General features: G+C 37.9%; 1 protein-coding gene across 9 annotated transcripts in view; it reads left to right on the forward strand.

Moving 5' to 3' along the window:
• AUTS2 (activator of transcription and developmental regulator AUTS2) overlaps positions 1-15006 on the forward strand; it is a 959393-nt gene that overhangs the window by 605022 nt on the left and 339365 nt on the right. The gene's annotated exons all lie outside the window — the stretch shown is intronic.

Raw genomic sequence — 15006 nt, forward strand, 5'->3', positions numbered from 1 at the left:
AAATCTTATATTTCATTTAAACAAAAGTTTTCTTACTGTAACACATTGGGCCAACTCCATAAGACAGTCCTGTGTTGGTCTTTGAATTTCCACTGCCATCAGATCAATTAAAGTGCCTTTTAGCCCTTGAAAAATCTGTTAGTAATGTTATTATGCTATCTAGGGTTGTTTGCAATTGTTGCATAAAAAGTCGCAAAATAGTATCAAAAGTTGCAGCACATAGACCAGGGTGTACAAATAACATGATAAAATGGATTGGATGGGTAGCGGGAAGGGTCCCTGGAACGCCTACGTGTTTCGGATAAACTCTGTATCCTTATTCATGGCTGATGAATAAGGATACAGAGTTTATCCGAAACGCGTAGGCGTTCCAGTGACCCTTCCTGCTACCCATGCCAATCCGTTTTATCATGTTATTTGTATATCTTCAATAAAAGTCTTTTCGATTTTACCTACCTGGATTGAAGTTTACTTTTGAGCCGGAGTTCCTTCTCCCTTTCCTTGATTAAGTGCCTCTTGTGAAGCGGGCGATATCCGAGCTTGAGTTCACTTCTCCACTAATCCACTGCGTCCCAGGTGAGCTGACAGAACTGTTTTTTTGTATAGACCAGGGTGGGGTTGCCCCAAAACCTGAGCCTAAACGGAAAGTCACAAATTCATGAATCCTGTCCTATTGTTAAAACTGGTCTATGCAAATAATGAATTTTGTGTAAACAGGGACTATGTGACTTTTCACAGTCCTATGTTCATATGGCACAATGGAAAGTTGCATAATACCATATGACCACAACTGTGCCAAAACAATGCTAAATATAGACAAAAAAAGTGATACATCTGCCCCATTATACTTTTGTTTTCAAGAAAAACATCTAGGCCTCTCTTGAACATGTGCAAAGTATCCACCATAACAACCTCCTGCTAAAAAGTTCAACAGTCTCACTATTCTCACAGTAAAGAATCCCTGTCTAGAACCGCCTCTCCTATAGGATTGGACACAGGCCTAGTTGTAAAAAGATCTTTGGAGAGATCTCTGTACTGCCATTCATGTATTCGTAATTTGTAATGAGGTCTTAGCTTTTTTTTAAACGGAATAACCACAAGTTTAGTAATCTATCATTGTATTTTGGTCGATCAATAAGGTTTCCAAGGTTAACGTTTACCACATCTAGATGTCACGTATTGTTCCACATTTCTCATCACAAATGAATGTTGATAGAGCCCAAAAGGAGATAATTGTGTACTGCACTAGTCTGGACACTGCCTTATTCCACTCTTGGCTTCTTAATTGATTTCCACCACACCATCTGTGTCCTGTTGACATTGTTCCACGCTGTAGGAATTTATGCTAACTGTGATGGACAGATGCCTCCTCTTCTCACATTCCTCCCCTCTTGATCTGGTTTGTCTGGATGCCAGGGAACCGGTCTAATTTTTCTCTGGACTCTGATATATCATAAGAGGTTTGTCTGCTCTCTGCCCAGTGCTTCTTTGTAGCTTGCTAGCATTTTCTAAACTTCTGTATTGTTTGATCTTCTTACCCTTGCTTGTCTTTTTGTCTATCTCTTGATATGACCATTCTTCTGTGTTTGTTTGTCTTTGTCTCATGTTTTCACTTTGGCACAGAAAGGGAATATCAACCAGTTTTCAACTACCATTTAGGGAAGGATAGGCAAGTAGGTAGGGGCAGCTGGGTAGGTTTAGCTTTAGTGCTTACTTTCTGTGTCTGACCTTGCCTTTTCTATCTTATCATCTGTTTCCAAACAGTAGCATTGCAGCTGTGCTGTTTTTCAACAAACCATGTTGTGTGCCTACAGCAGTGGAAAGCAGTCTCCTTGACTTGTTCTAATCCAAGGCATATATACATGGAAGTATCTTGGAAGTCTCCTTTAATGCTATGAAAATAACAGGCATATATTTTACTTAATAGAAAGCCAATTGTTTCTAAATCAAGATGTCACCTCATCGGCATTTCAAATATATATGGTAATGATTTTAATTTGTTACACTTTGGATACCCTGTTGTACATTACCATAGCTGAAGGTGATTGGCACTATTTACAAGGTCAGTCATGTTTTATGGCAGATGTTTTAACTATGAATCACATCTGACTTAAATTAAAAAGCACCTTGCCTTTTGGTTCCTTATTTAGCCTTTCATTTCGCTGTCTCCATTATCTGAATTGAGTCCTCCTGGGGATCATGTGCTGCATTTACTTGAGGGACCAATGAAGTTTCTATAGAAACAGGAGAATAACCCAAAAGATTCAATAAAAGCCTTAAGATCATATTCAGTATCTGGAAACTATTAAACACTGAAGGCCTTCTTTGTGATCACATTACAATTGCTGTACAATAGCAGCCAGGCCTCAATAAAAGGCATTCAGCTTTATCATTTACTTTGTAAGACTTCAGAAAGTCACAGCATTAACTCCTGTTTATTTCCATGAAATTTTATGACATGGTGTGTCACATGAAGATGACAGAAAAGGAGAACTGACATTGCTTGTATAATAAAACTGGGATTATGACATTCATCAGATAAGTGTAGCAACATTTAATTGCACGTTTTACAGAAAAAATGTTACAGTCTGATAAGATTAAAGGCATATTCCCCCAAAGACATGATTCTTAAATATACTCAGGATAACAAAATAACACATTCTGTAATTCACTGTTTTTAACACATAACACATTGGCACACAGCAATGTACCACTCCATACACGGGGAAAAGATAGGCCGTACACCGTGCATCTCTATGGAGAGGGGAGGGGTCACCTCTCCTCCTCTCCGGCGAGCCGGATGTATGCCCGCTCGGCTACGACCAAGCATGCATATGTTCGTATAAATACAGCCTAAGCACATTGTCAGCACACAGCATCTTATACAGTATCACAGAGGAATCATAAAATGTCTGCTTGGAAAGTCCCTGCTGCGCATAATTTTACACTGACCATGGCTGAGTTATAGGAGCTAAAACAGAAATAAAACTGAGCAAAATTGTAAAGTAAGGGGTTGATCTTTATTGTGTAAATATCACTCTTAAAATTTGAGAACTTTCTTTCATGTGCAAACTCCTTTAAGCACTTATTTCTATTAATAAGCCATGGACTGAACTTAACTCTTGACTCGTCCTGATATCCTAGTCGTGATCACTGCTGGTTTGCCCTAGGTCCGTAAATGAGATTCTTTCAACATCTGCTTAGAGTCTGTTTCTTTCCCATTTCCAGTGAGAATTTCCTCCAGATACTTCAATTTCCAGCCACATTCTAAAAACATATGGATAGGCTAATTGGATTCCTACAAATTTGACCTAAATTTAGATGTGAGATAGTAAAGCACAGGTCATACAATAAGACTTTAGTGAAAAAAAATCATAGTGCTTAAAGGGTAGTCATCCTGAGCAAAAAAAAAAGAAAATTTTACTTCAGGTGTCCCTGGGAATCATTCCTCAAAGTATTTTGTCTTTCAGTCCCCATTTAGTACCTTTTTGGTCTATAGCAACTATGGTTTCCAGCTCTGAAAAGAACTACAATCGGCAAGATGGATGGTCTTGCCTCCTGTGACGTCATCACAAGCATGTGTCACTGACCAATAAGACCATAGCTTGTGCATGTTAGACACACCCACACAGGCGAATGTGGAGCTTGTAGCTAAGAGGCTGAATAATTTACTTATGTGAAAATGTGAAGGTTTATGCAATGAAAAGAAAAGTTATAGCATTATAACCCTTTGGAACTGGAGAAGAGTGATCACTGATACAAGTAATAGGGGGCATGGACACAATGTACCCCCATTAGATTTAATAGATTCTACCTAAAATCAAATAACAACACAAAAAAGGAAACAAAAACCAAAATATAAAATAACACTTTATTAGATCAATTAAAACATATCCATTTAAATAACATACAGTCCTCAAATGGTTAAATAACTATATATACATAATAAACAGATCACGGTAGACTTCTTTAGAGGTATAGACTTTGTATTGTTTGTTTATATACAAGTATAGGGAAAGCTAATGGTGTTCAGGAGGGAGAGATAATAGTGAAGGTGTTTTGTTACTACATTTGTAAGGTTTGCTTGCAGCACATGATGAAATCAGTTGAGAGCAAGGAGGGGTGTATCTCACATGTATATTCTCACTCCGTATTAAGCCCAACATGGACAGGAAGTGCCTAACAACAGGCATCACTGACAGAGGCTGATACGAGAGGGAAGGGTTGTGAATAGCACACATTGTATGGTGAAAATAAGTATGTGGTCAATAACAAAAATCTGTTATATATGCTTTGTTGGCAATGACAGAGGTCAAATGTTTTCTGTAAGTCTTCACAAGATTGGCATACGCTGTTTCTAGTATGTTGGCCCATTCCTCCATGCAGATCTACTCTACAGCATTGATGTTTTGGGGCTGTCGCTTGGCAACACAGACTTTCCATGCCCTCCAAAGGTTTCATATAGAGTTAAGGGAGACTTGAGGACCTTGAAATGCTTATTATAAAGCAACTCCTTTGTTGCCCTGATTGGGATCATTGACATACTGAAAGACCCAGCCATGTTTTATCTTCATTGCCTTTGCTGATGCTGGGAATTTTGTGCTTATAATCTCACGACTCATGATCCCTGATCCCTTTGCAGAGAAACAGCCTAGTATGGTGTTCTTTAGATGAAACTCAGCAGTCACTTTTCTCCAAACACAAAGTTGTGTTTCTACCAAACAGTTCTACTTTGGTTTCATCTGACGATATGACATTCTTCCAATACTCTTCTGTAACATCCAAATGTTCTCTAGCAAACACCAGACAGGCCTGGATATGTCCTGGCTTAAGCAGGGGCACTACGGGATCTGGCAGTCCCTGGCAGCGTAGTGTGTTACTAATGGTAAACTATGGTACAATGAACCCAGCTTTCTGCAGGTCATTCATAGGTCCCCTGTGTGGTTCTGGGATTTATGCTCACCGTTCTTGTGATCATTTTGACCCCCATGGAATAATATCTTGCATGGAGCCCATGATTGAGGGAGATTATCAGTGGTCTTATATGGCTTCCATTTTATTGCTCCCACAGTTGATTTCTTTACACCAAGCTGTTTGCCTATTACAGATTCAGTCTTCCTCGCCTTGTGCAGTTCTACAATTTTGTTTCTGATGTCCTTCGACAGCTTTTTGGTCCTCACCATAGACAGGTTAAGGCTGTGGACAGGTGTCTTTTATATTGATAAATCTTTCAAACAGGAGCCATCACTACAGGTAATGAGTGGAGGACAGAGGAGCCCCTAAAAGAAGAAGTTACAGGTCTGTGAGAGCCAGAAATCTAGATTGTTTGTAGTTGACAAAATACATATTTTCCACCATAATTTACAAATAAATCTCATGCAATGACTTTCATGTTACAAAATAATGGTGGATCATAATATTTTATTTGTAATTTATGATGAAAAACAACTTAAAGTGCTAGGTTTGCTCTTTATGTCACAATATTTTGACATTTAAGCATGTGAATTTAAGTCATCTAGCTATTTTATCTGATTGGATATAGCATTGAAATGGTTATTTATTTCTCTTCAAAATCTATTCTCATGTCAGGATTTTTTTGTAATGTACTGAGATATAAGCTAGTGCCATAAGGTGTATAGAATATTAGCCAAGAAAAAACCCTCTAGGGTTCCACACACTACTGTTTTCAAATCTGTTCTTTCATCAGATGTGCCAGTCGAAATTACTTCTGCAACATGGTCAGAACCAACCTGGACAGATTTATGATTCAGAGAAGTGCTGTGGGCATATTTTTCTGAATCACCTGGAGACAGACAGGGAATTCTCTCCAGATTAGTGAATCCACTCATTCTCATGCATGTCATGATTCTTCCAACTGGCCTGTTTAAACCAGGAATTGGAGAATATGTTGTATGTCATAAACACTGTGTTGCTCTGATATCATGGAAATAACACCATATTGTGCCAATTTCCCATTGTGCTCAAAGAAAATAGTCACAGAAGGTATGACATTTAGACTTGAGCTCCATCAGAGCGTTTGTCATTCAGCATTACTTTATAAACAGGAAGAATAAGAAAGTAAAATTGCATTCATATATATCATTTTAATCACAGATATTATTTGAATGTATAATTTGTTTAGTTTTTTCCATTTTTTCATATTGATGGATTTTCAAAATTCTCCATTTTTGTTTGAGACTAAATCTATCAAAGATATTACAAAATAATCTATTCATCTAGTATTAATTGCTAATTGCTTTTACCTTATACCTTGTTATATGCTGCGGAATACTATATTTTGGTAAGAATGGATTATCTTGCAAAGGATTATTTTGATGAACAAGTGACATAGTAATCACAGGAAGCATGTAGGTCATGTATAAATTTAACATTTCATCATTTCATGACTGTAGCGGCCAATATGGACTACATGTATGGCTGAATAGGCAGAACAATCAGTCACCAACTAATCATTTGGTTAATGTTTTTCCAACTAACAACTTACTTCTATATAATGTGTATATGCTTGCCTTGGCCTATCATGCATGGCTTTGTCAATAAAGAACCAACTTCCAATATTGTCCAATTTTGTTGCCCTCATGTTTGTCTATGGAGTACTCTCAGAAAGCCCCGTTAGTAACGAATGTATGTGGCTAACTTTAGTCGTTATTTTTCACAGATAATTTGTATAACCACCCTTGCTTATAGACATGTTTTCAGCCTAAACCTGGAAACCAATTTCAATTTTGCATAAATTCAATTCAATAGCAAAGTAACATGCTACAAAATAAAACTTGTAAGACTATAAGTGACAAAAGCTAAAAAAGCTATATAGGATATTTTATTTTATGATATATTGGGGCACATTTACTAAGGGTAAGAACGCCACACTTTCGTCGGGTTTCGCGATTATTTCCATTTTGCGCCGAATAGCCCCGGGTTTTTGGCACACGCGATCGGATTGTGGTGAATCATCGCCGGCTTGCATGCGACATCGGGGGCGTGAATTGTATCACGCACAATCTTAGTGAATCGCGGCAGACCCGAATCCTCTTCGGACAACACACCGCGGGATCGTGAAAGGACCGGGTAAGTAAATCTGCCCCATTGTCTTGAAACAGTCTTTAAAAGCTAACTTATAACCCGCCAATTCCGACCAAGCAGAAAGGTATTAAGAGGAACATCTGTGTTTTCACTTGTATACTTTATGTGTAAAAAACAAATATAACCTTTACTAAACAACACTGCAATAATTTGAATGCATTGCTGATACTAAACACAGCATGACACGCCTTTGTAACTGTGTAGTCCCATGCCAATATATTGCTCTCATTTACTTGACATATTTTGTCTATTCTATTGGAACAATTATAGTAAGTATTATCATAAAATATTCCCCACCTATAGCAAAAAGCTTTCTCTCATGCAGTTTCTTTGGAGACTTATACCCATATTAATTGACTTAACAAATGTGTCCTCCCACTCCCCTCCCAATGTCCTCAGAAGCTGATTCTTTTACATTGTATGCTAAAGTGCAACAAGTCCACAAGTTAAACCAGCGTACTAAATATATAGTTAAAAGCTCCAAGTGGCTTCCGATACCTGGGGATTTGAGAATGAGCAGATCTCACACAGTGCTGATTTGCAACAAGCCTTGTGGCTTTTTAATAATGTGCCAAAGCAGTCTCTGTGGTGAGCCAGCAGGCACCATATTCTATCTTCTATGAAAGGAGAAAGCCCAGCAGGTCTTAGCTAATGCAGACAGCCCCTTCACTCTGCTGGAAGAGGCAGACTCGGAGATGGCAATCAAGGCTTGATTTGCCAACACATTTCCAATGATTAAAATGTAATTAGCACAACTGAGTACCTCCTCCCCAGCTAATTTTAATACATGCTGTGACAGGCAGGCAGCCGGCTGTGCCTCGGCCCAGCAGCAGATGGAAGCAGAGGCAGGGGGAGAGGAAACCCATTCTACAATGAGATTTTTGCATCTCAAAACCATCAGGGTGTTCAGCTCTTAGAAAGTCCTTGATGGCAGTACATCAAATTGGCACTGTTTAGATTTTAACTGTGGAAATGGCAGCCATGGCTTATACCTTCCCATGGGGCAGACATTCAACTGGTAAATGTAACATTTATCAGCAGGTACATTGTGAACGAGTATCTGTCAAATGCATGCATGTATGTGTATGAGGAAAAATGGATAAGCACATTCTCTAGACAATATGCAAGATATGGATTTCAATATGAACAAAATCAATGAAAAGGCAAATCTAAAAAGAAAATTCATATATTTATTTGAAAGCATTTGTGATGTGATATCCTTATAGGTTTCAAAATACCTGTATATACTGTATGTACACCACAACATATAATACAGCATCCACCATGGTACAGCACCTTCCATCAACTTAACTTTTCTTTACCAATGTTTCATAAAATACTCTAAAGTAAACAAAAGCTATGTACTATATTGATGATATGTAAAGGATGTGTAACCAAAGGTGCACTGCAGATAATGGCCTAGACTTATAAAGCTAGCTGCACCAATTTTCAGGTGCAGTTTGCGACGTGGCCGCAGGGCAAAACTACAACAGGTTTTGCAAAAAGTAAGCAGACACAGGGCAGGAGTGCCCCTTTCCCACCCACTCCGGAGGCGACCGCGTCCCTCTACTCCCCCTACGCACCCTTTCCACACCCACATGGCGTATTTGCAGTGCACAAGAATTTGCTACTATTTCACTGCTTCTATGCTGGAAAACTGGAATAGAAGCAGTGATCAATTTTCCCCATGGTATTTAAATTACAACTGTAAAGTATAAAAACTTTGTCTAGCTCAGCACTAAGCTAAAATAAGCTGTTGACTCTCTAGTAGCTGCTGGGTGCAGGAAAATATCAGTCCCAGCAGCATGTAAAATACTCTAGGACCTTGAGTGATGTCATAGGCATGAGACTGATTACATGCTTCAGGTCATCCAATTATATACCAGGAATGGTACATAGCAGAGCTGTTTGTGTTTGAAAGTTTGAATATAGTAGAAAAAAGTATGTAGGAAAGTTTGGATGCACAAACAAAGACAGAGCTCATACTCCCCATCAATATATATATATATATATATATATATATATATATATATATATACACTAACCGGACACTTTATTAGATACACCTGTCCAACTGCTCGTTAACACTTAATTTTTAATCAGCCAATCACATGGCGGCAACTCAGTGCATTTAAGCATGTAGACATGGTCAAGACAATATCCTGCAGTTCAAACCGAGCATCAGTATGGGGAAGAAAGGTGATTAGAGTGCCTTTGAACGTGGCATGGTTGTTGGTGCCAGAAGGGCTGGTCTGAGTATTTCAAGGGTTTACAGAGAATGGTCCAAAAAGAAAAAACATCCAGTGAGCGGCAGTTCTGTGGGTGGAAATGCCTTGTTGATGCCAGAGGTCAGAGGAGAATGGGCAGACTGGTTCGAGCTGATAGAAAGGCAACAGTGACTCAAATAGCCACCGGTTACAACCAAGGTAGGCAGAAGAGCATCTCTGAATGCACAGTACGTCAAACTTTGAGGCAAATTTTACTGCATAATATGTACCTGACAATTTCCTGTTATGTCTTTTTTGAAAAATAATAATAAAAATACAATTATATAAAAGGCAGATGGCAGATGGGCTACAGCAGCAGAAGACCACACTGAGTGCCACTCTTTTCAGCTAAAAACAGGAAACTGAGGCTACAATTTGCACAAGCTCATCGAAATTGGACAGTGGAAGATTGGAAAAACGTTGCCTGGTCGGATGAGTCTCGATTTCTGCTGCGACATTCGGATGGTAGGGTCAGAATTTGGCGTCAACAACATGAAAGCATGGATCCATCCTGCCTTGTATCAACGGTTCAGGCTGGTGGTGGTGATGTCATGGTGTGGGGAATATTTTCTTGGCACTCTTTGGGCCCCTTGGTACCAATTGAGCATCGTTGCAACGCCACAGCCTACCTGAGTATTGTTGCTGACCATGTCCATCCCTTTATGACCACAATGTACCCAACATCTGATGGCTACTTTCAGCAGGATAATGTGCCATGTCATAAAACTGGAATCATCTCAGACTGGTTCAGACAATGAGTTCACTGTACTCAAATGGTCTCCACAGTTATCAGATCTCAATCCAATAGAGCATCTTTGAAATGTGGTGGAACGGGAGATTGGCATCATGGATGTGCAGCCGACAAATCTGCGGCAACTGTGTGATGCCATTATGTCAATATGGACCAAAATCTAGCATGGTGTACCTAATAAAGTGGCCAGTGAGTGCATATATATATATATATATATATATATATATATATATATATATATATATATATATATATATATATATATGTATATATATATATATATACACATACTGTGATACTTCCATGTATTCATCTTTTTATTTCTATGTAGGTTTTTATAGTGTAGGTGCCCATGTTTTACTATCTTTTTCTTTGTGATGTAGTAGATTACTATATGTTGCAGAGCTCCACTGCTGTGTCTTCTCCACCTTGCTCTGCTATAGATCTCTGAACAAGCAATAACACTGATTCTGTATCCTTATATCCTGGTTTTGTGCATGTGAATGCCATCAATGCCTTGGCATCACTGCCCTCGGCTGACATCACAACCAGGAAGTCCTGCCCATTTCAGGAAAAGCTGAGAGAATATTGCAGATAGCCTTATATATCTATAAGTTCTCTATCTCAGGATAAGAAAAAGCCAGAAGCATGATATAGGTATTAATGGAATTGTTTTCAAAGGCACTCTCCAGCTGTGCTAAACCTATTTTTTGTCAATTAACTTTACAGATACGATTTAAGGCAAGTTTTGCCTCTCATAAAAATAAATAATTCATTTTAGGCAAATCAGCAATAATCTTTTATAGTAAAAGCTAGAATAGTGTATCTTAAATTGTTTTTCTTTATGTTTAGCCTCATTGCACAGTATATAATTTTGTCTCCCAGTTCTTCATAAAGACTCACTGTGCGGCAGAGAAAGTGATGTTTACACAGTAAAATGATATAACAAGCTTGATGGTTACTCCTCAGGCATAAAATTCAGTGATGGGTGGAGTGAGATGAAAATCTAATTAACATGATCACATAATGCACAGGCTTAGATTACACCCTCCAAAGTGATGTTAAGTGCTTATATGAAAGTACACCTGCAGCAAGCGGAAATATCACAATAGGGTAAATGTAGAACAATGCTAAAGCAGTGGTATTTAAATATATAAAAACAAAAACAAATATATGTTCAAGTGTAAATAAATGTTGCAGTTTTACACTATTGCATATGCCAATAGAGGGAATGCAGCCCAGGAAATGGCCTTCTGCATGTAATAACATGAAATATAACATGGCAGGCATTAATGAGATGTAAGTCACGTTTACCATCTTGTTCTGCTATTCTGCGGCACTATAAACCCGGTTCCCTGATTACACTTGGAAGGTTATACATACAGAGGTGAATGATTAGATAGTTTCGTTTTTATTGGCACAGATGGCTTCTTTGTGTGGATGCCAGCTAAGCAAACCATTGTTCTGTTGGCTTTTGAAGGAAATGATTAAGTCTAGAATTCTCTTTCATTTTTAGAAGAGTCTCTTTTATTCACCCTTGTAGTCTGGAGAGACATTCTGTGTGCTGGCAGCTGCATGTTATCTATGATTACCCCCATATGCATTTTTGGAGACATGAAAACATTAGTGCTCCACAGTGACTCTGTTTTCTTATGAATACAATCTGAACATTTAGTGCAAAAGTTATAGTACTTATAATTGAAGACAATATAAAGAATGTGTGTTTTAGTGAATGTATGCAGATATTAAAAATATTGGGATATGCAAAAATAGAAAAGTTGTGACATATTCAAACTGTTTATATGTAGTATGGTAAAATATGATAAACCCTCTTCTTATTTTATGTAGGGAAAATATTTATGTTGCCTACTGATGTTATAGAGGTCAAAAACATCTGATTTATACAAACTGGTGTACACCACTGACAGCTGAGAGATCAAGCAACCCGATAAAGTGTTTAATGGCTTTACTCTTTACAGTCAATACCTGGATAGTATAATCGCTTTAGAGATGAATCATCAAGTGGCATATTCTCTATGTATGTAGAGAGTTAATCTTTAGCCTACTTAACTTATGTCTATGCTGTGTGTGGGGCTTCAGATACACTGCTCACTACAGGAGAAAGAAGAGCAGAAAAAATGCACAGAGATGCTGTTCAACCCAATAAGGTTTATAACAATGTTTACTATTATCACTTACTATATTTGTTTCAGAAATTAAAAAAAATGTTTTTTTTTTAGTTATTCCTAATTCATAATCCATAACTGCTATTAGATTCTTAGAACTTGCTATATTTTTCACTTGATGCAGTATCTTGGTCTGCATCAATATCCAGAACATTTGCAGGGGCTTAATATTAGACAAAAAATAGTTTCTTAACAAATTTTTAATTCTGTAACAATGTTATATTCAGCAGACTTGAGTAATGAGATAATGATGTGACCTAATGTGAATATAGAGTGCATATAAGCAGCCTATACATCATATTGTTGTGATTCATCTCGGGTATATTACACGGCTTCAGCCCCAGGTAGAGCAGCATGCAATCCGTGTTTAAATTCCTTTATTGCATATTGAGTTGGGCATTCATAAATAAGAATGGTAGCCTCACTCTAAGGACATACAAATGACTTGCCCTCACCTGTCAAGCATGATTGTTGTATCTTAGCAGGCCAATTATGAACACAATCTTTCTGTCGCATATTTGCATACCTTCTTTCTTGAAAAGTAATGACAGCAATTTCTTACTCCTCGCTCACTTTCTGAGTGTCTCATTTAAAGGCACCTGTGAAACAGACAGGCACAGGGATGAGAAGTGAAAGAGAGCAGTTGATTAAATCATCATCAAGTCGGGCCTCAGAAAGTCAATTCTGCTTGCCGTCTGCAATGATATCCTTTTATCTTAAGGTAATGAGCTATGGCACTTGTGCATCGGGTAATGCGATGAGTTCTATTAGCATGTTCCATTTGCCTCACAAGCAAGGGCAAGTCATTTCAGCATGCTCATATCACTGCAATCAAAGCAATTGGCTTCACAGGCAGGCAAGAAAGAAGAAAGGGCGCAGGATGATTTTTTATGAATCTCAAAAGTAAAACAAAAAGTGGATTGTTTGATTTTCACTCATTGTATTTTTAACAATTAAATCTTTTTTGCAGTAATATTTCAGCAATGCTGACAATCGCCAATCATTTCAGTACAAACAAACAGAGTGACATGTTAAAGGTACCGACTCAATATATAGTTTTTGGAAAAATATCAAATATCTTTATTTAAATTCATACTACAGACAAGTTAAAAACATTTAAAAGCACCAACATGTGCAAATTCATGTCCTATGTAATCAGTCAAATATGTGCAAAATGATGCAAGGATTACAATAGCAGCCACATAGATATGTGCAAAGAATAAGCAGTGGTTGCTGTAAAACCCTCTCCCCTGTAATGCCCACACGATGCAATCAATTTCCTAGTATAATATAAAGTATAAATAAATACAATCAAAGCTCTATATGCTGTGAAATGGCTAAATAAATGAAAAGATATCACCGGGATGACAGGAGGGGGGGGCTGGCTCAACTGTTTTTAACTTGTCTGTAGTATGAATTTAAATAAAGATATTTGATATTTTTCCAAAAACTATATATTGAGTCGGTACCTTTAACATGTCACTCTGTTTGTTTGCACTGAAATGCTTGTTTTTGACATGTGGTACCAACATTTGCCATTAACTGGTTTCAATCGCCAATCATTTGGCAATTGTATCATGAGTACAACAAAATTCCATATAGGCTATATGGGCTAATCCTAGTATATGTCTATCACTCCTCACCTTTATACTTTCATGGACGTTTCCCTAATATGTGCATGTTGTCTCATATGATCTAAATGCAGCACAACCAGTATGAATAAATGAAGTCTTGTTAAAAATATGACAGGATATTGCTTATGTAACGTAACCAATGTAGAGGAATAAAACAAAGGTGTGGACATCAAACACCAATCATGCCATAACCCATCCCGAATGAAAACTAAATCATGTGAAAAAGCTAAACTCTTAAGCGATCTTAAAGACTGTAATATTATGCTTCTTTTGACTGGATAGTTTGCATGAACCTTATATGCTGTAGTTCCATGAGAGGTCCATTACTATGTTTTCACACGTATAATTATTTTCTGAATCCTGTGGCAATGTTAACATGGACATCATATACATTTCTTCTGTAAAGCTCATGACAATGTTTACATGAACCATTACATTTTTTACAAGGACCTTAGTTCTGTAGTTGCATAAACTTTACATTCCTTTAAACGTTAATTTTCCTTGTACATTGAAGATTGTGAGAAGCCTCATAAATTAGTGCCGGACTGCACATCTAATAGGCGCATAGTGATTATTGAATCACTGAGGGTTGGATCACCAATGGAGCTGCTGGCAACAGGTGCTCTGGCAGCGATATTGATAATCCGGCCATTCCAGGAGTACATGATGTAGACTCATCCTGTGCATCGGGGGACATAGGGGCGGGATAAATGGCCTCAGCGAGCAGCATGTGGCCAACAGACCGTAGTTTGGGGGCCCCTGCTCTAGGTCTTTACAACTGTGTATCTATGGACAAACCTACTAATAGTATCGCTTATCTTTTAGCCTCTTTGTCTGCATGGCAGGGTTCTTTAGCTTGTTTTTGATAATAATTCTACTCAGTTACTATGGCAACTATTTCTTCTTCATCCATTATTTAGAACGCATTGTAACAATGACTACATTTTACCTTTTCTCTGGTCAGAGAAGGCCAAAATTCAAATTTTGGGCCTTTATGCCAAATATTATGTGTATAATGAAGCAGGTGGATGCATCATGATGTGCAGATGCTTTGCCGAGCATGA

Source organism: Engystomops pustulosus, chromosome 2, assembly GCF_040894005.1.
Source record: "Engystomops pustulosus chromosome 2, aEngPut4.maternal, whole genome shotgun sequence".
Taxonomy (NCBI): domain Eukaryota; kingdom Metazoa; phylum Chordata; class Amphibia; order Anura; family Leptodactylidae; genus Engystomops; species Engystomops pustulosus.